This window comes from Rhinolophus hipposideros, assembly GCF_964194185.1.
Source record: "Rhinolophus hipposideros genome assembly, chromosome: 2".
NCBI lineage: Eukaryota > Metazoa > Chordata > Mammalia > Chiroptera > Rhinolophidae > Rhinolophus > Rhinolophus hipposideros.
In genome coordinates this window covers 74456941-74480069 of record NC_138048.1, presented here as the reverse complement: position 1 = coordinate 74480069, position 23129 = coordinate 74456941, and the positions used below count along the sequence as shown (strand labels likewise).

The window sequence follows — 23129 nt, the reverse complement described above, 5'->3', positions numbered from 1 at the left end:
TAACAAAAATTTTCCCACACACTCAGAATGTACTCTAGTCTCTGTACCCTCACTGTTTATATTGCTATTTTTAGAATTTCCACTTTCCACCTCTCCACTTCCTTATTTGGGCTTTAATCTACCTATGTTTGATGCCTTGTGTCTTTCCACATGGTGGTGCAGAGAGCAATAGCTGAGAATTCAGAAATCCAGCTCTGCCATTTGCCAGGGATATAACGTTTGAAAAGGTCCCTTAAGCCATGCCAAATCTCAGTTTCTCTCTCTACAATGAGAAAGCTTTCCTCACTGCCTTGCTTACCTCACAGGTTTGCTAGAACCAACCGAGTGAATGTATTAGAAATCCATTTGTAAACTGTTTAAATCTAGTGACTCAATACTGCAAAGTTAAGTTTTTCTGATTCTTAAACAGTGGTAGTAAGTTGAATTACTCCCCAGTCTCTCCTGACTGAATCTGAACCCATTTTCTGTTTCCATGGGCCAGGCTGAGCTTTCTTAATAACTTCACAATCCTTCAGAAACAGAACCTGCTAGTTTCGGATAATGGTCTGCTGAATATCAGACTAAAACCAAATGCCCAGGCTGGGATGTGATGTCTGGAGGCACCTTTTAGTCCACATTTAATTATTTTGATAAAATTAACACTTTTTATCCCTTCCCTTCATTTCTCTACTGGTTACAATTACAATGTAATTCAACTAAAAGATAGTTATATCCCTTGAGATATACGGCAGGATTTTAGAGAGGTAGGTACACAAGGAATCTCTGGCCATTTCGACATATTTTATGAGGTGAAAGAGTTGAATGTGTAGCCATTTCATTTTCGTGAACACAAACACAAATAATCATATTTTCAACCTAAAGACAAATTTCGTATATTGCGTACTCTGGGTGAGTGTTGCCTTTTTCTGACCTCAAAACAACTAATCCATTTTTACTGTGTCCCTCACAATGTGACTGTTATAAGCTCTATTGAATAATCAAATTCTGAGAAGGCACTTTTAAAATTTAAGTTTCTGTCCTGTCTTCTCCCTTTGTCAATTTGGTCACTACTTTCCTTGACACTCCCCAGCCTCCTGTTTTCCATTAAAGACCTTACTTTTATTGTATAGCATTCTAGCACGGGAAAAAAGATACCACATGGTTAACCAGAATTCTTTGCAAGTCTATCATTATCTTATTGAATTCCAAGAAATAGTAGTAAAAATACTGTTTGATAGAAAAGCGTACTTGAATTGCTTTTGTTTTTTTTTTTATTTTTTACCTCACAGAATGCAGGTCAGGCCAGTATGGACCTAACTGCGCTCTCAAGTGCCAATGTGTTCACAGAGCTCACTGTAATCCTCTCAATGGGAGCTGCACTTGCCCCTCGAGGAGAATGGGTCCAACTTGTGAAGAAAATGGTTTGGACGATCCTCAGTAACCATATGCTAACAGCTTTTTAGCGGGTGAATAGAATTTTGTTGAGGTTCACCCATGATTCATCATCTTAACTCTGTCAAAGAAATGTACTTACTCAACTATGTTCAGCCCAACCTCGTGTGTTGTGAGGTGAAAAACAGGACATCTCAACTTTATGGCCTCCAATCCTAAGTTTAATTCTCTAGTCTACCCTTCCCAACTTTCTTTTGCTGAAGAACATGCCCAAGAAAAAATGAATGTTTTTCAAAGATCCCAATCATAGTAACATTTTGGATTAATAAATGAAACATTTTTTTATATGCACAGGCGGTATTTAAATTTGGAAGTAAGAACTGCCTTCCAGTTCAGGTTGGACTACACTGAAATATTCACACCTATTCACTGAAGACCTCAGTGGTCATTAAGTAGCTGGATTCTCTTTAGAAATGTCTAGAATTTCACCTAATTTTTCTCAGTATGCTGCCTCACAGCTAAGTCTGCTTCAGATTGTTAATGTCTTGTATTTCAAACATGACTTTTTGTGTGGAGACTCTTAAGACTTTAGCCACATAAAGATCTGGGTAAATGTATGACATGCACACTTGCAATGAATCATCAAAATGTTTAGTGGTGTTCTTCTCATCACTGGTCAGCAAACAGGAAAAAAAAAAGGGAGTAGAAATGATCAAGGCAAGTGCTTAGCCTGCTCTGGGGGACACAAATTTCCCATAGAGTAGGGCCTGACCAGAATCAAACCTTTAATCCACATTGGTAATCTTCATCCAAATTGCTTATCATTTAGGTCAGCTTTACTGCCATTTGTAAGCATGAGAATTGTGATCAGCCCAAGAAAGATACGGCAATAAACATAATTGTATTTTTGTTCTCGAGTAGTTTAAAAGCATTTAAAATTTCAGACTATTGGTTAATTCACATTAGGTAACAGTATTTTCTTGATTGGAAATGTTACTCAGGTTACTCATGCTTTATCGAGATAAAAATAGAGAAATATTGAAATTATATGACTAATGCATATTCTCTAGAGTAGCTTTTAAATCAAAACTAATGTAGGATAGAATCGACTGAAGGATTTATGAAAAATACTTGGTGTTATCAATTCAGTATAGTCTCTGATCTTTACTTAACATTTATCTTCCTATATCTCAGCATATTTAAGAGAGATATAGCATAACTATAATTGACAGCCATACCAAATTTGATGTTATTAAATGCTATAAAGGACCTGATTAAATAACTTCCTTAGAGATTATAAATTGAGTTTGGTTTTAAAAGAGCCACAATCAACTTATCCTTTTCTTTTTTTTTTCTCCACCAACAGCATTGGGAATTAAAGTTTTATGTTTATATTTAAATTCATTCTATTTTAATCACATCAATTGAAAACTATACTTTATTCTGAATATTTGCTCATTTTTCTTACCTTTCATTTTTTTTTTTTTTTTACCTTTCATTTTTTAACCCCTCAGCTAAACCCATCTGATCTGCAAAGACAATAAAATATGTAAAAACAGATATCTCTCTTGGGCCATTATTCACTGTTGGACTTCCCTCATTTCATGCCAAAACAAACAAACAACAATAACAAAACAATGAGAAAAAGCAAGAAATTGATTTCCTTATTAGAGATGTTCTCTCCCTTTAAGGCACATGAGAAACTCTAGATTTGGAGGGGAAAAAAAGTAAAGGATTTTTTGGGGCGTTGAATTTTTTTCTCATATCTTGCATAATTCATTATAAATAAGAAGCCTTATGTAATATGTTAAGCACAGTTCTTGGCAAATGGCAGATGGTCCATATACTATCTCTTTTTATCCCCTTTTCACCCCAAGCTCTAAAACAAACTATAAGAGTGGGGAAGAAAAGTCATAGTACCAACCTGTATTTACATTATCATATTGAACAAATTGAGTTTCACTTTCATCCTCATATCAGTCAACAGGAAATAGTGCAAGTTACTGTAGCCACTTCTCTTTATAAATTTTTTATAGCTGGTCTTTCACATCAAAAAAGAAAATACAAAAATGTTTAAAATCAAGAATGTTTCCATTTTATGTTTGATTACCTTGAAAATTTTTGGTTTAGGTGGTACCCTACAGAAGCTAATAGTCATGTGGTAAGTCATTCCTTCTAAAAATATCCAGTTCATCTTCTTGAGGACACTAGCAGATGTCTGAAAATCATTGGAAGCAATGACATTTTATTCATGGGTCAACATATAATAAATGTTCATCTTAAATAATTTAATAGACAGAAATTTATGAAACAGAATTTTCTTGCAAAGTTATACAACTAGAATTTTAAAAATTATTTTTTTAATTACTCCCATGTAAAAAAATGCTTCAAATTAGGAAAATAGTATATAATAACCCTCATTTATGAGCAAATAAATAAAGCATCCATTTTACTTTTATAAAGATTTACCTGAGCTTTCTACATGTAAACAGTAATTTGGGTATAGCAAAGTGTAATTTGGCTAACAAGAAATAATTTACAGAGAATTTTTAAAAATTCAACTGATGCTTAATAGTGAAGCGTGATTTAATAGGCATGTCCCCTTTAAACTAAAGTTCAGTGTCAAATTAGAATCATTGTCATTGGGTAATACTCCATATTACTCCTCCCACTTTTCCTCCCTATATAATCTGCTCTTTGAATTTAGAAATGCTGACCACAAAAGAAATTCATCCACTCATAATACCCCTTTACAAAGGTGCCTATGCTGTGATGTTTCACGCTCTTTTATTTGAAATACAAGATCAGAGTGGGGATTATTATGCTTTTCTGCAATAATATAGCTCAAGTTTAAAGAAAACTGAGCAGATGTATGGAAGTGTGCTGGCTAATTTGGAGTTTCCATCTAACATGCCTGGGATATACCATTTCAGTTTAACACCTAACTTTCCCCTACTCTTTCTAACTTCTACATTCATTTATTGAGTTTTCCAGATGAGACAGCTATTTGACACAGGTTAAATTATTTTTAGAGAACTTGGAAATCATTCCAAGAGTTAGTGGCAAGAATGGCATTTCCTTTGTTAGAAATAGCAAAGAGGGTTTGGCTTCTCCTGGGCCTCTTTCACCTTGGTTTCTCGAGGACCTGGTAATACAGATGTAGCAAGAATTTGAAAAAGCATTTTGATGAAGTGAACAAATAATAGCAACTGTCTGCACTCTAGGAGTTATGTATACAATTCAGTTGAAATAACTTTTCATGGTTCTATAAAAAAAAAAAAATCTAAGTAGCTGAGCTTTTAAAATAGATCTCAAAGCTATTCCAAAGTTTTGACCCTTTTAGCTAATTATGCAGCAACTATTTTCTACTTTTCCTGTTTATATTTTTGTTTTTTTAAAAAAAACACAAAAATCAATAATTAAGGTCTAGGATATATATTTAAAAGCAGTAGATACCTCTTTTTTTATATTCTTCCAAAGACTGACATACTGTTTCATCTCTAAATCTTTTGTCAGGATTACATAAAACACCATTTAATAATTCCTAATTTTAATGTTTGTGTGCATATGGCACAAATTTTGAAGAATATTAACTATTCAAATAACTAATATTAACATTTTATTAATATTCTTCCATTGGATATCTTAAAAATATATAGAAAATGTCTTAATGCCTCTACTTAAAAACAATATAAGAATATTCATGAAATATAATTTTATTGCTCAGGTTTTATGAGAAAAGTTCAACAATAGTCCATCAGACAGAAAGATTCATGTGAAGAATTGGATATTAAGTGCTTAAGTGTTGACAATATTGGTCTCTTGAAATATAGAGCATTGGTTTGTGAATAAAATTCCATATGCAAGATTTGGATGACTGGTAGCTAGTGCTGAACATGTATTTGATGAATAATGAAATTTGTGACTGATTATCTAAATGGTCAATTGGTGATATTTCAAAGCACTTATTGACTGAAAAATGCCTTCGTTAGTGTCACTTTTTAACCATTGCCTAAAAAGCAATTTTCTGTATTTTAACTCTATATTGAATTTACTAACTCACTCAAAAATATTTATTAAGTGTGTGCAACACCAGACACAGTTGGAAGCATGAAAAATATAGTGGTGAATAAGATGGATGTGTTCCCTGCCCTCATAAACTTACAGTCTAGTAGGTGGATATTAACCAATGAGAGCAATGCTTTTAAACATTCATAGCTTTTCAGTGAGTTTTATAGTTCATCAATCCTTTAATAGTTTATCCTTTCCTAAGTCTATGAGTATTTGTCACAAATTTGTTAATTCTCTTATATTAATGCATACTTTGATAAATCAAATGTATTCTACCCAACTAAAAAAACCATTTAACAGGTTTTATTTAATGCATCTACAGGAAATGAAAATTTTTTTTTTTATTTTGTGAAATGCCATTTTACATTTAGAGAAAACTGTATTATTTTTTGCAGTGTAAAAGGAAAGTCCACTTTCAACCTGTTGCTGCAGCCCTAATAGCATGGGGATTTAGGCAGTGGAAGAAGAGGATAAAAAAATAAAAGAGTATTTCTCTTATTTTGACAACTATCACATCCTTTTCGGCATCTATATGACCTTCTCTTGTGGTCAAGATAAATGCTTCCCAATGATGGAAGAGGGTTTTTAGACATTTTAAGTGTACATCTCAGTGGCATTAAGTACACTCATATTGTTCTGCTACTATCACCAAGGATCATTTCTTTCAATATAGGAACAACTTCTTGATGCTAATTGAGTAATGTGTAGAGTGCTCAGTACAAGTTGCCCGTCTGCTTGAATAACTTAACTCGTGTATTGCCTGCACTTGTGAATTTTTTCATATTCTGTGAATACTTTGATTAATTGAAAATATGCTTTCTATATGTTTCTTCTTATTTGCTAAGAATTTCTGAAACAAAGACATTTTTACACTTCAACAGTTATACTTTTTCTAAGGATCATGTGCCTAACAGAGAAGCCATTTTGCACTAAATATATCACAGATATAGATCATCTACTTTATCATATTTCTAAATGTGCTGGAAAAACAGCATGCAAACTCATTGTACTCTAGGAGATATTAATCAAACTAGTAATTCTATTTTGAACAATCGTCATGGGTTTCCCTGATTTTGCAACCTTTTCCTAAATCCCTATTCCCTGGACTCCACTCTGGCCTTGAGGTATTCACAGTTCTCTGCCTGTGCTTTGGAGGCTCCCAAGGCCTTAAGGCCTCAAGCAGTGTTTCCCAATCAGTATTCCATGGAATCACAAATTCATAGTATTTAGTAAAGGAGAAAGGGGAGAAGGTGGAAGAGAACTGCTTGGGTCTTATAATCAATAATAACACCAAAAAAACTAAGAAACTCTGAGTTAAATAGAGTAGTATACTCTACTACAATACTTGTTAGGAGCGCTAATACTATGTTACTGTCTTCCAATAGGAAGACACAGCATTCAAAGAATTCCAAATGTTTAACTAGGAGTTCCTTTATTCAGGAGCATTTTGACATACTAGTGTCCCAAGAAACACGTTTTGTGGAATATGGTAATAAATGTGTACTTAAGTGAAGCCCTCAGAAACATCCTGGGTCTGGATATTCTGATTACACATTTTTGTGGTATTTATAGTAATTTCCTGAGAGAATTCTAAGCAAGGCCTATATTACTTTATAGTTTCCCATGGGTCTGCTATGAGTCAGTAAGTATTTCTCAAAATAGAGCTTTAGAAATTCAAAGTAAATTGTTGATGAAGCTCTTGAAAGAGATCTGCCTTTCTTGCTTGTCAGATAAATATGAGAAATTTAGTAAATACTTCTTTAAACATTAAAACAATTAGGAAGATATGAAATAAATTGTATTATTTTTAAATAAAATATTATAAAATTTTACAGGAATATATATCAAAAAATAAAAGACCAAAGTTTATTTAAATACATTAAAAACTCCAAAGAGAGAATGTTCAATAACTCACTGGAATAAGTATAATTCCTTTTTGAACATCACTGAGCAGTTACATATGTTGTGGTCATGTCATAATTGAAGTGTGTGGATTCTAATAATATTAGAGTTTTTGTAATCTATGCTTTTTAATGATCTTCATATCATTTATTAAATGTTTTACATAAATTACCCCCAGTTTGCTACACACACACACACACACACACACACACACATTATGTTGTTGGTGGTGCAAAGTTATGGAGAATTTCCTTTTGGATTATACATTTAAGATACTTTCTGTTAACACCTTATTAAAAATTCCAAATTATTCCAAATAGATGTACATACTGTAGTATTCAGAAAAATTATCTTTCTCACTTATAAACACCTCCAGTTCTACATGACATATATGTATATACATATATATATATGTATTTAAAAATTAATAAATTGTGATATGAATCACAATTCATGCAGATCAGGCTACAACACATCACCCAGTCAAAATGTCAGATATGATAACCTAGCTATATTGTGTGTTAGAAAACCAAACGAAACAAGATAGCAGGCATTCACAGTGGAGTAGACAATCTTGTGTATACGCAGAAGCACAGAATCAGAAAAGACCTTAAAACCCCTCTAGTCTTTATTTTATAAGCAAGGAAACTGAGGCTCAGAGAATTAGGTCCCACAGAGAATATATCACAGAACCAACACTTTCCTGTCTCTTATTTCTGGTCTCATGGCTTTCTTCTTTTGCCTCTCAGTTGCTGCCTTTCCGAGACATGTGAGAAATTCTTTTGGCTAGGAGGGTCAATGAACTTTGCCTTACAGAAATCCCTTTGAATTCTAGATTTACTATCATAGAACTTCCAAACTGGCAGTGTCACCATTTAGTAGGTAGTTACACTATATCTGGGAACAGTAGTTAAATATAAATATAAGGAATTGAAGCCAATGAGAACTTTAAGGACATGTAATGATTTCACTGCCTTCCAAGAAAAATCATCTGGATTTTAAACATTTTTTATATCTTCTTTGGCATATATTATTAAAACTTTACATTATAAAAGACTCACAGCCTACATATTTTAACAATATCTTAATTTGCTACAACTATTAATTTCTGTAATGAGTGATAAACACAATTCTTAGATTTAAGCCACACACACACACACACACATTAACTCTTTAAGTTTATTAAGTAAAAGTCAAAGAAACCTCTGAGAAGCATTATTGCTTAATAGCCCTACCTGTAGCCATAAAGAAAAGTTGCAGTAACTTTTTGTTCCATTACTATGAGACAACTTCGGATGGAAAACCCAGAGACATGAATGAATCTATTCTGTATAATAACTAACTAACCAAGTGTACTGCCTTATATTTTACTTACTCAACAAAGACATAGTAAAGGAAATTTAAATAATTAAAAATAATTAAATTAAAATTATCTGAATATGAGTATACTTCTAAAACAATGGTTATCAAACTTGAGTCAAGAAGCAGAACATCTGAATATCATGGTGCTCAAGGTAGAAAATAAATTATTGAAATATTTAATGATATTACATGAGCTGGAATCAATACTGCTTAGAGCAACTATAGTCATATAACTCTAACATAGGTATATAATACAAAAATCTTAAACACAAATATAAATAACCGCGAAAATGTATTAACTGTTTAGCCACAATCACATTTCTGAGAAATTCCATCAATACATAGTTTATGATACTTGCACATTCACCTTGCCAGGCTTAACAATTATTAGGCATGAATTTTTTAAAGAAAAACTTATTGGTCAACACGTTAAAGAAAATTTAATCAAATAGGAAATTGGAGAAAGGTTGAGCATATTTAACTAAGCATAGAACCCTTTCTAGTTTTCAGTACACCATTGCATAGTCTGAGAACTATTTCTCCAAAGTCTATATTATGGTTTGCTGATCAATAATTTAAATAATACATAACATATAGAGACTGTATTTCAATCCATAAGTGCACAATTTTTGAAACTAGAGAACCTAAAATTTTACTCAATAATGTGCTTTTTAAACAAACCTATATATTATAAAAATGGTACTTATTTTAAATAAATGTTTTTATGATGTATTTTCTTTGTGATAATGTATGTGTTAAGAGTCATAAGCATAACTAAAATATTACTTTTGGAATGAATTGTTTAAACTGGAGAAATCAATAGCTAGCTATAAAGAATGGTTAAATAATTCTGGTATTTGTTAGATCACCATTATTTGATTTGACAATGTTAATTCACTGGCTGATGTGATTCTTTTTTTCACTCTGATTACGTGAAAGTATTTGTTGTGACAAATTAATCATTTTGAGAGGGTTTTCTTTCTCCTTCATCTCCATGGTCTATTCTAGCATTTATAGGTATTTTTCCCTCAGATGTTTTATCCTGATTTTTTTCTTCTTTGTGAACAATAAGAATATCTTATCTTTTCTAACTCCCAGGGTTGGTGCCAAATTATTCGTTCATGAGGGAATACTTTTCAAACACTAAAGTATTATATGTATGTTATTATTACCCTTTTAATCATTATTTAATCAAGTAAAATGTAGTGAATCAACTGGCTCAGTGTACAGATAAAATGGTTTTTACAGATGTTTTTTCTCAAACTGATTATGTTTATCTTTGGCTGATAATAATAATTATATAATTGGCTAATGACATTTATCAAGTTCTTAATATATACCAGACATCATCAGAAGCATTTTTCAAACATTTTATTTAATCTTCACAATAATTATTTGGTAGATATGAGTTTGCATCTGATTTTTTTTAACAGTGGAGAAAGTTAAGTCTTAAAAGAATTTAAGAACTTGCTGAGGTCATATAACTTCCAAGCGGAAAAGAGCTCAGGTTTGCCTTATTCTGGGGGCCAATCTCTTTCTTATGCATGTGGTTCTAAAGCTACTATATAGAATTAAATCTATAGTTAAAAAACTTGGAAAGTAATAAAATTTTGGTAATCCAAATAAGAGTAGGTTCATACGCCAGACGCTAATTAAGACACATGGACTTAGTACCATTTTCAACAACCATTATTTTTGGAGCATAAACAATGCATGTGTGTGCCTATTTTTTTTTTATAGACATATAAAAATGGTGGTATCTCTGGGTGAACTTAACTTTAGATGAAAAAAAATCACATTAATTCTGTCTGTACTTTGTTTTCTCTCATTTCCCAAACAGATTCTTAAAAATCAGAATAAAAAGTTATTGGGTAGTCTAAGGTATTGAACACTTCGGTTCTTAGCTTATAACAATAGTTCCAGATAAGTCTTGCCCCTACTTATCTATTCACTTAATTTCAGACCTATGTTATAGATATTTTTTTTGCTGAGAAGAGGGCACCAGGTTTTCTTTTCACATTTGTGGGAATGGAATACTCCATTTTTCCAGATTCACAGAGATAGAGCTTACATTCCTCATTTAAAAATGTTTGATGATGGCACTTTCTACCAAGAAATGCGTCATCTGTACCATCCCCCTCCAACTTATGTTTCTACATCCATTACAACATTTACCTTCCAGACACATCAGATAACTTGCTTTACCTTTGAACTCACCACACCTCCATGTTATTCTCTCTGCTTGAAATACTTTTTCTTTCCCTCAGCATGGTAAAGTTATTCATCCTTAGAAGTTCAAACAAAGAGTTTTACCTGGCCTTAAACCTCCTCCCCCACCCAAAAATCTAAAGCAGTTTTATTTTGGGGCTTCTATAGTATAGAAGCTGGCACATAATGGGAGAAAAACAGTGATTTATGGAATTGTCAACTGCATTAAAAATGAATTAAAGACTGATCTACCTGTCAAGAGTCCTCTTCTCTCTTACAAAATTTAAAGTTCCTTCTTTAAATTTCAAACACTCATTTCCCTTGCGGCTATAATTGGCTTGGACTAGCAATAGCCAAATGAACATATGTGGACAGTAGATGCCAAATAATGCAATTTTATTGAAATATGCATGTGGCTTTTTTGCTGGCGGGAGAGTATACTGCTATCCCAACATATATATTTAGTTCAAAAAATGCAGCATAAGGAAAAAACCAGATCCCATCTGCCAGGCAAAATAGCTATAAAGTAGAGAAATCAGGTTTTTTTAATGAATCCATTGAGAGTAACTTGAGTTATTTTTTAATGTAAGAGCAAATAAACTCTTGAGCAGAGCTGCAGAGCCATGTAGTATTCTTTTAATTTATAGCTAGGCCAAATCCAAATCCTGGTTTTAGCTAAATTAGAATGTTCCCAGAAGAGAGAATGAGTAGAAAATTCAAGTGGGCTTATTCTGGCCTTCTAAAATCTGGCTCACAGTCTAAGGGGACTAGAATTCCATTCTCAATTCAAGACAAGTAAACATTTCTCTATATATTCAAAAGACTCACTGCACAACTTGGCTGGATGTTTCTGTTTTCTTTAGTAAATGTCGACAAAAACAAGAGTGTTGTTCTTCCATATTCCAGTCGGAAGGAATGTAGAATAAGGGCAAACACCTGTTCTCTCTTTTCTTGGCCAAAATTTCTGTCTCCATTTTTGGACTTTCATTTTGATTATTTTTTTTCTTGTATACTAATAAGATTATTTGAAATACAACTTATTCATAGGATTTTAATAGTTAACAAAAAAGATCTATATTGATAAAAATTAATTGTAATGTATGAGGTCTGACAATTAGGTTTGTGAACCTGTTGCAATGATGTTGCTAACTTTTTTTGATATCAGAGGGATTATTCATTATGAATTTCTACCAAATGGACAAACAGTTAACCAAGTTTACTAGTTGGAAATACTAAAAAGGCTATGTGAAAAAGTTAGATGAAAATGACCTGAACTATTTGCCAACAATTCATGGCTCTTGCATCACGACAATGCACCTGCTCACACTGTCTGTGAGGGAGTTTTTAGCCAGTAAACAAAAAACTATATTGGACACTCTCCCTACTCACCTGATCTGAACCCCAATGACTTCTTTTTTTACCCAACGATAAAGAAAATATTGAAAGGAAGGCATTTTGATGACATTCAGGACATCAAGGGTAATACGACAACAGCTCTGATAGCCATTCCAGAAAAAGAGTTCCAGAATTGCTTTGAAGGGTGGAATAGGCGCTGGTATCGGTGCATACCTTCCCAAGGGGAGTACTTCGACTGTAACCGTAGTGATGATACTCACCAATGAGGTATGTGGCACTTTTTCTAGGATGAGTTCGCGAATTTAATTGTTCGACCTTGTACATTATGTAAAGGCATTGCAAAAATTCCGAGTTATTTGGGGATTGTCTCTATTGAGATGCATTATTTTGCTTAATACATCATGTAATACTCCTTCACAGTAGGATGGAGATGAACTGTGCAAAAATATGACTTAAAATCCCATATTTTTCCAGTACTAACTGAGTATCTCTGACAGTAGTTTAACATGTCTGTCTCAGGCAGGGAATAACTCGGGTATTATCTAACTTACAAGTTAATAGTGACATTTTTATATTATCATTATGAAATACAATAGATTGTTTGAGTAATTCTATATAAAGGCATTTTAAAAATTCTGTGATTCAGTATCAGAGTCAGGAAAGCTTACTTTGCATCCCAGCTCTACTTTTGGGCAGTTGTGTGAACCAAGCACAATACTTAATCTTTTAAACCTCATTTTTACTGATCTGGACAGAGAGAGAGACAAAGCTCTTCACCCAAATTAGCAAGAAGTTTAAATGAAAACAGAGCACCCAGTGCATAGAGCCAATAGATAATAAATATAAGTGGAATCTGGACTATTACTATAAGTTTTACCAGTTAATAGTGACAATAATGACAACAGCACACAGATTGTGCATTCTGACCGCGTACAAAAAGCTGGTCTAAGCACGTTCATTAGCTTCATAATTTCTGTAACGACACTTGAAGTAATCTCATTACACGCTTTTATTTATATAAAGTAAGTCTGCAATCTCATAAATAACATCTTGTGCAGGACAGTACTCTCCAAATGAAAAATCAGAATATGGGAAGTGACAATTGAAAATTCAACGTGGTATATTTGAAATTAGAAATTCAAATCTCATAACCCAGAATTAAGAGTTACAGTTCTTCTTCCATGACATGTCTTTATATTCCAGAAGCAAAATACAGTTGACCCTTGAACAATACAGGTTTGAACTACTAAGGTCCACTTATACATGGATTTCTTTTCCAATAAATATAACACAGTTATATTAATAAAATATGATATATATATATCTAAAATAAGGGCAAACACCTGTTTTATACACACCCACACACACACACACACAGGCAGTGCCAAGAAAATGCATACACATTTTAAGAAAGGAAAAAAATGTATTAAAATTGTAATACTCAATATATACCAATAACAAAAGATGAATACAAGTCATGTGTATACAATTTTTTGTCACTCCCGGTATATAACAATATATGCAGCCCATAGTTGGGAATCCGTGCACGTGGAGAGTCTACTGTACGTTTTGTTCTACACCATTTTATATAAGGGATTTGAGCATCTGCAGATTTTGGTTTCCACAAGGGATCTTGGATCCAATCCCCAGTAGAAACCTAGGGGTGACTGTAGTTAAGTTTTGGGGGAGCGTTAGAAAGAGCGTTGTCTTTCTTAAGACAAGTTACATGTAGATTTTTGACTGTGCAGGTGGTCAACATTGTTCAAGAGCCACTTGTAAATAAAATACGTATTTTTAATATTTATCAAAGAAATGTATCCAAAATCCTGAATCATCCCTCTCGTATTTATGCGTTTGAGTAGAATACGTTTTCCACATATCTTAATTGCCCAAACTTTTAAATGTATATTCTATTATTTTTATTCAAACATAAATTGGTTTTGTATTTGGAACAAAGTTTCTAATACTGTTTGGCCAATTCCTGTAAGAATGGTGCTACAAGAATCTTTACTTCCAAACTGGGGCCAACAATAGTTGAAGATGTTACATTCAGCAGGGATCACACAAGAGGCTGGGATGTCTGGGAAGGTTGATCAGAGAATTTCTTGATCGTTATAAAGTAAGATGGTATAGAAATTGATGTAAAAGCAAAATAAGATGGATAACATGGGTCATAAGGGATCAGATGCGTTGTAAAAATCTAAGCCCATCTTATTCTTTGTGATTTGTCTTTAGCCCCTACAAAGCCTAAGCCAGGGGAACCACATCCTAGTATTTATGGTACGTAATTGACACATTGTGGCATATTAGACAAGTCACTATACTCTGTCACTTCTATTCTGCTTCAATCAGATGCTTTATTATGAGGAATTTACTGCTCTTTTAGCATTGTTCTGAAGGGTAATTTGCCCCAGTGACTCCTTGCACAGTCAGCATGTTCTGTCAATATGAGAAGGAAGTAGGAGTGGGGTTGGGGGAAGAAAAGAGAAGAAAAGAAAAACCAAGACTTCTGACCTCTAAAGTGTTGGGCAAATATGTTAGCAATGTTTAAAATAATAAAATCTGAAGGTTAGAAGGACCTTGAAAACTCCATAGTCTTAGTTCTCCCTCAGTGAAGCAGTCATTTTTATAACGGTACCTCTGATATCCACCCAACGGCTCCTTGAAAGCCTTTAGTAATTTTTGAATATCAGGCTGTTCCTTTATTGTTAGCAGTGTCTTTCTTAAATAAAGACAAGTGCTGACTCCACAGAACTTCTAGTCTTTGGAAAATAAGTCTTGATACTCCTCTGTTTGACAATCTTTCAAATGGGTGAAGCCAGCTTTTATCCTTCATTATTCTTTCTTCTCCAGGTGAAAAATCATCCCAGCTTCAACAGCGCCTGATATCATTTGCCAATCTTCTCTGAAAGTGCCGCAGATTAACAGTGAGTCCTTTTTATAATTGCCAAAGCTATAGATATTGTTTAAAATACATTATTATATAAAACTTTTTCCCCTAATTATTTAAGTTATATATGGTTATTGTGGCAAGTCACCCTTAATCCCACCTCTGAGACAATCCCTGTTTACATTTTCATGTTCTTCTTATCATCTTTATATATTTGATAACATTTTTATAAAGTGGATTATGTATATATTTGGAATCCTACTTTGTTTCTAATATTATGGTTTGAACACTTAACACTCTTTGAGAAAATGTCTGTAGCAATTCATCCTAAATCTAAATTTTATCCCTTCATCCTACATATCTACAGAAATTCTTTTTGAAGCACTTAGTCAACATCAGGACTATGGCTGTAAAGACTTAAAGCACTTGCCAGTAATCATTGATAACAAAACACTTCAGGAACAATAGAAAGCCAGTATTTTTTATTTAGAAAGTTGGTTTAAACTGAGAACACTTCTCTCCTCTTTGTTGACCAAGTCTTCCTTCTTTAAAAGACACTTCTGAAGCAGATAAAGAAATTTACTCTCTCTATTCATAAGGTGTTTAATCTTTGTATTCTCATGATGACAAACTGAGGGCCATTAGACAAAGAGACTCTCCTGATGACAGAGGTGGATCCCCAGTGAAAGGAATTAAGTGACGGTGAATCAGCACAAGGTTTTGTAACCATAGTTACTTTAAGTGTAAGATTATAAATGTATTGTTTCCATTATGAAAGATGCATTGACATTTCTTTATGTTTAGTCTTAGAAACCTTGTTATCACGGGTAGCCTGTTAACTTACTTATCTCTTCCGAGATGGCTAGGCTTAATTAACATTTAAACATTAACCTTGAAGATTTGTCTTGGGAGGTAGCCAGGGTGAGGGATAGAACTCTATGAAAATGAAATGGAGTATTCTCAAGAAATGCTTAAAATTCTGAGAAATTACCTCCTATGTCGTTATAAATGCACCTGAATGAAGTGAAGGGTAAAATCAGGGTACTTTGGAAAGTAATCCTTAAAAACAAAATTGCTATATATTTTGTAGCTAATCATTCATCTAGTTGTAGCAGATGTTTTCTTGTAAGTAGTAAAAAAATATTTACAGTAAACCATTGGAATGATTCACATATTCATAACAATGAAGTAGAATATTCTTGTATGATTAGATTATCACCACATTTGGGGAAATTACTGTCTCAGATTTTTTTTCTCCCTTTGTAGCAAATATCCTGACAACCACACAAATTAATCATTTGCATGAGAGGCTGACTATTGTAAACCACTATCTACTATAGAAGTAATGTATTGTTGCTATTTCCATGGGGATTTTAAAGAGCGGATACCAGTGAGTTTTCCATAACTATTATAATAAATATTCAGGATAAAGAGTTTTCAACTGGCTTTCCAAAAAGATTCCAAACAGTAGCCTTTTCTTAGATATTTTCTAAAGTTTTTTTTTTTTTTCCTACCTTGTAAAGCAAAGAGAAACAACTCTCACAAAGCAGGACTATATCACTTAATACGATAATTCTTCCCCAACTTGACATCTCATGTTTACCTGAGTTATATGCATCCTGCAGAATTTAGATTAAACATAATTTTCTCAAAGAAATCTTCTGCTTCTCTGCACCAAATTAACCATCCCACTACCCCACTACCTGATCACATTTACACCCTCATAGCCCCCTAAATTTCTTCATGTGACCTACCACACTTTCAATTCTTATCAGTGCCTGTCTTTTCCACCACCAAATATGAAACTATGTCAAAACAGAAACCTTATCTATACTTTAGCAGTGCTTCTTCCTTAGAACCAAACACAGTGCCCTCCACATAGCCGGCCCTCCAGAAATGTTGGCTGAGTTAATAAAACTGATGTATTAAATATACTCTATTAGGGTCTTTGAAGCATGAGATTTTTAAAATAATATTTATATTAGTTTTATCTGAGAAAGGAGATGAAGATTGCAACTCCATACTTTGGAAAGCAAAATCTAGAACATCTGCATTGAGCCACACACCCACAGTTAGTGACATACTCTACCATCCTGGGGAAAATGCAAGGCTTTCTCTCTCTCATTCTAACCTCTGTTCTACCTCAGGTGGAGGATAAACATAAATGAAGGGCAGTGTTAAGTCATAAACAAGGATATGGAACCCTCCCTGTGACAATGGAAAAGGTTAAAACACCTTGTATTCCAATCGTAAATTTTCTTTATTATTGGGAATTGATTATAAGCTCTTGGTAGTTAAGAATGCATGCTGTAGTGGAGAGACATTAAAACTCGTAGATGAGAAAGGGGTGCTGTAATACATGCAACGGAACGTAACCTCACAGGGTGATCTGATCACAAATTCCTAACTGGGCAGGTCATGGTGGGTAGTCATGTCTCAGGGTTCCCATGTAACTTCTTTAGTAAAGGATTTAAGCAAGCCCTGTCCATTGTTCTTGTGCATCCCCATTAACACACAGTGAAATGCCAAAAGGAATCCTCTTTCCAGACCCGTCAAGGATGTAACCACCCTCAAGGGAACTCATAATCTTGTTAACTATCCTGTATCTTTCTCTCTCCTACCTTTGTGTAATCTTCCTTAGTTCCCTCCTTAGAAATTCCCTTCTTAGTAATATACCTTAGTAATTACAAAGGTATAAAAGAAACTGAAAAACTGTCATTCTCTGGAGCATTGGAGATCTTCCCAGGATTGTCATCAGTTTGGGCTCAAATAAATTCTTATAAAAATCTAGAAATTTCTTATGTTGACAGACTGTATACTCAACAGATGCCTTTAAAAAGTATATATTATTATGCTGTCTATTTACCTGGACCAGGACATTTGCTTTTTTTTAGGTAAAATGGTAATACTGTTTTATTTTAAAGAGAAACTGTCTAGTAAAAGTTTTAAATTATCTTCTTTGTAGAGTCTCCCTATTTTCAGGGAATTGAAATAATAATTCTAGGTAATTACAATTTAGACTGGGGAGAAGAGACAAAGCTCCTGTGCAAAAGAATTCCAAATAATGTATATAGGTACTCTACCCCCAAGGAGGTGGAGCATAACTCCCTGTTACTTAAGTATGAGCTGTGCATAGTGACTTCTTTCCAAAGAATGTCGTATGAAAGGGTGGGGTGGGAGGAAAGAATAACTTTACAGAGGAGAAATCTTATGAGCACTCCCTCAGGTAGGTGGTTAACAGTGATAAATCATGTTGGTAGCTCGTAACCTTGAATTAATATGATGAAAATGAGACCTTACTTCAGTGATCTTCATCCTCCTCATCTCAGTCTAAACATGAGAAAAACATCAGCCAAATCCCAATAGAGGCATGTTCCACAAAATATCTCACCAGTACTTCTCAAAATGATCAAGGTCATCAAAAACAAAGAATGTCAGAAATTGTCACAACCAAGATGAGCACAAGGAAACATGCAACTAAACGTAACATGGTGTCCTGGATGGGCTAGGACACTAGGTTAAAACAAGGAAATCTCAGTAAAGTGTGCACTCTAGTTAACGAGAATGTGTCAATATCAGTTCGTTAGTTGTAAAAAGTGCACTGTGCTAATGTAAGATGCTAATAGAGGAAACTATGTGTGGGAATTCTCTGTAGTATATGTGCAATTTTTCTTTAAATCTATAATTGTTCTCAGAGTTTATTTTTTTAATTATTCTTTGCCTTCAAGATTTTGCTAGAAAAAAATCTTGTAGTCATAAATTTAATCCTATTTACTCTAGCTGTTTTAACTGTATTTGTTTCCTAGGGCTGCTATAAAGAAGGACCACAGGCTATGTGGCTTGAACAACAAAATTGTCTCACAGTTCCGGTAGAAGTCTGAGATCAAGATGTTAGCAGGGGCGGGGAGGGGGTTCGGGATGGGGGGAAGGGTGAAGGGATTGGGGGGCGGCTGGTGACCACAGGATGGCCTCAGGGTTTTTTGAGAATTACTTTGGGGAACTTATTCAATAGTGTTTGGGGATTTTGTTGGGTGTCCGAAGGACATGTGTTCTGTTTGGGAGACCACCTCAGGGATGCTGTGGATGCCTGGTCATGGCATTGTACACCAGAGGCTGGACATTAATGAATGCCAACTATAATTTTATGTGTATAATGTGATGGCTCGGTGTGAGGTCGGGGTGGTGGTGGATGGGGGGAGGGGGGTTCACGGTGTGAGGGATGTAAAAATAAAAAAATAATAAAAAAATAAAATGTTAAAAAAAAAAAAGGTGTTAGCAGGGTTGGTTCTTTCTGAGTGCTGTGAAGAAAAATCTGTTCCTTGCCTCTTGCCTAGCTTCTGATGGTTTGCTAGCAACCTTTGGCAACCCTTGGCTTATAGTTGCATTGTCACCCTGATCTCTGCCTTTATCTTCCATAGTGTTCTCCCTGTGTTTGTGTCTGCCTCTATCCAGTTGGGAAAGGTGGTCTTTTCAACAAATGATACTGGGAAAATTGGCTACACATAGGAAAAATAAAAGAAACTTAAACTTCACAAACATCAATTCCATATGTATCTTAGATTTACATGTGAAAAGTAAAACAATAAAGCGTGTAGAAGATAATATAGGAGAATTATATTCATAATCTCATTATAGGTGAAAATTTCTTAAATGTGAAACAAAAGTACTAACCATTAGGAAAGATTGATAAATGGTGTTATATAGTAATATTGAACATTTTTGTTCATTAAAATATACCATTAAGACAGTTAAAAATAAACCATCAAGAGAGGAAACATGCTTTCAACACATACTACCAGTAAAGAGCTTTTTCCCCCCAGAATATATAAAGAACTCCCAGATAGAAAAAAGAGAGAGTCAGATAACCCAACAGAAAAAAAAAAAAAAAAAAGGACAAGAGAACTGAAAAGGCATTACACACTCACGCGCACACACACACACACGCACACACACGCACACACACAATGATAGTAAATAGCCAGTAAAAATATGGAATATATGAATATATATTCATCCTCATTATTCATCAGAAAAATGCAAATTAAAATCACCTAAAGAATGGCTGAATTTTATAATACTGATAATAATAAATATTAAGGGGCAATGGGAATTCTCACAGACAAGTATTGACTAAAACTGACCATATTTTATGACTGTGTACTTTTACTCTTCAATATATATATACCCAAGCTAATGCAGAATCTGTGTACCAGGAGACATGCCCAAAAATATGCATTGCAAGATTACGTACCATCATCAAAACTGAAAACAATGTTCTTCAACACAATGGCTAAATAACTTGAGACATATCCATGAATGAATGAATGTAATGCTGAGTAAAAGAGGCCAGGAATTATATAAATATATATAAATATAAATATATATATATGTATATATATACATATATATATACGTATATGTATATGTGTGTGTATATATATATATATATATATATATATATATATATATATATATATGGTGTGTTTCAATTTAAATAAAGTTTTAAAACAGGAAAAACTGGAGTGTTTAACAACACATCAGGCAATCTCTCTTAAAAAGAAAGCTATGACAAAACTAGTAGTTGATATTTCAGTTCACTAATTCAACCTTTTTCTTTTCTTTTTTGAGAGTGTTATCTCAAAGCAAATGTCTGTGTAACTCTCATCACAGCCATGAATTAAAACACTGTCAGTGCTTAGGAAACCCCTTTGTGCTCCTTCTTAATTACTTCCTCCCCCTCAAAATTACCAGTACTTTGAATGGTATATGTTTTTTTGATTTTTATCGTAGCTCAATTCTAGAAATTGATTGAGCACTATTAACAGATGACAGAAAAGGGACACAGAACAGTGTGATCATATCAGACCAAGAAGAGTCTATGATCAGGGTGAGCAAAAGTTCTATCTCCCTTGACAATCTGATTGATCGGTACTCTGATCTTAGAACCACTCATGAGCCAAAGAAGAAAGTATTCTATGATCAGTTACTAATATTTACCATCGTAGTCCCTCCAGGCTACTATAACAGAATACCACCAACTGGGTATTCGAACAGAAATTTTTTTCTCATAGTTCTGGAAGCTGGGAAATCCAGGATCAATGTACTGGCACGGTCACTTCCTGGTGACAACCCCCTTCCTGGTTCATAGCCTCAGGCACCTTCTCTCTGTGTCCTCACATGGTAAACGGATTAGTGAGCTCTGTGGGGCCTCTTAAAAGGCACTAATCCCATCCATGAAGGCTCTAACCTCATGACCTAATCAGCTCCCAAAGGTCCTACCTTCTAATACTATCACATTGGGCATTAGGATTTTCACATATGAATTCTGGGGGAAAACAAATTTGGGGGAAACATTCAGACCATAGCATCTACTGTTTAGTAGATATTTGCCATATTTGTTCTAAATTATACAATTCCCAGGAAAGAGATTAGCTCCAAATCCTGCTGAAAGATAAATTTTGGAGGGAATGGTTGAGTTAAGCCTGGGCTTAAACAGAAGCTCCAAATCTTTTCATATAAAATTAGCTTTCATTTTCCCTTCCGAATCAAAGGAGGGTGTGTGTATTTTGAGACAGAGAGTGTATGTAACTGAGTGGGGTGGAATGTGAGGTGGGGAATGATTTCTCAGTAACAGTACATCACTAAGTAGCTGCTCAGCAGAGAGAGAGATGAGGTAAAATTCTTGGAGCACAAAGATTTGTCTTAGCATAATCTTTTTACATTTATATTTTAAAAGTACTATTGATTTAGGATAAATATTGGAAAATACTTAGAAAAAATATTGGAAATGGCACCAACTTGGAACCAGAACCTTGGTTTCTAATTTCAGTTATGTCACCAGTTAGGTGTGTAGACTTGTACGAATTACTTTTCTTCTCCAGACCTCTGCTGCTTTACCTGTCAAGCCAGCAATTAAGACAATGTGTTCTCTTCATTTCCTTCCAACTCTAATCGTCTATAATTCTATGATGGAGACCTTTTGATTAAGTGGAAAAACTGTGTCAGGCCTTTGTGACATAGAGTATGTTACTTAGCCTATGTGAGCCTCATTTCCTCATCTGTAAAATGGGAGTGAATATATCTACATCATTTGATTGTGAACATTACAGAGATGAAATCATTAATTGCTCAGCCTGGCGCCTAGACCTTAGGGAGCTTCCAAAAATAGTAAATTGTAATTAGAGCCGAAATTATCTGCATAAAACTATTTCACCTACTTCAGACTCCAGGAATTCCCCTTTATTCTGACCTCAGAACAATTAGTGTCTGGGTCAATCATTTGGTAATCCATTCATCATGTGACATTTCTCCCATAACATTTATGTTTTAAATACTGCGTAAATGTTATATTACATTACTAGTAATGATAATAGTGGCCATTTACCCATCACTAACTATGTGCCAGGCACTGTGCTAGGTAATTGCATATAATCCTCATAGCAGCAGTGTGAAGTAGGTGTTTCCTTGCTTGAGGGTTAGGTCCAGGTCATATTTCATTAAATATCTCCACAGCACCAAGCATAACTTGAACGCAGTATATGCTCATTACATATATTTTTGATTGACTGAAATGTGGCACCGGGTCCCCTGCATCTCCCTCCAATGTATGTAGTTATTTGATTTATAAGAAATTTCTGTCCCTGACTGTGGTCAGCTATTGAATTTATGTTTGACGAGAAAACCGTAGAGTTAGGCAACTCTGCAGTGATAGGTGATGTGTGATTCATTTGGGGGAAGAATAGACATTTTCTATTCAGACTTTGAATCCCTAGGTCTTATGGTTAGTCAATCATGTCTGTAAGAATGCATGGCTGAGCATACAGATTCAAAGGTAGGAGACTTCAATCTAAATTACTCCATTGTGTGTTTCCAGATATCATCTTGTTGCCCATTGGTAATATTTTCTATAGCCACTGCTCAAACATAAGAGAAGAATACAGTCTGGTGTTTGTTCAACTTAAGAGATATT

The 23129-nt window shown here is 34.1% G+C and overlaps 1 protein-coding gene across 9 annotated transcripts in view; it reads left to right on the top strand.

Moving 5' to 3' along the window:
* LOC308505216 (multiple epidermal growth factor-like domains protein 6) overlaps window positions 1–19062 on the top strand; it is a 607252-nt gene extending 588190 nt beyond the window's left edge. For 6 of the 9 annotated variants that reach the window (XR_013994480.1, XR_013994481.1, XR_013994483.1 and 3 more), the window contains 3 exons: window positions 1269–1445; window positions 15124–15197; window positions 18967–19062. The gene's annotated coding sequence lies outside the window, so the exon portion shown is untranslated. Of the gene's footprint in view, window positions 1–1268; window positions 2812–15123; window positions 15198–18966 lie in introns of those variants that run through there. The other 3 variants (XR_013994482.1, XR_013994487.1, XM_081067036.1) reach the window with 3 other exon arrangements.
* Window positions 19063–23129: the final 4067 nt, after the last annotated feature.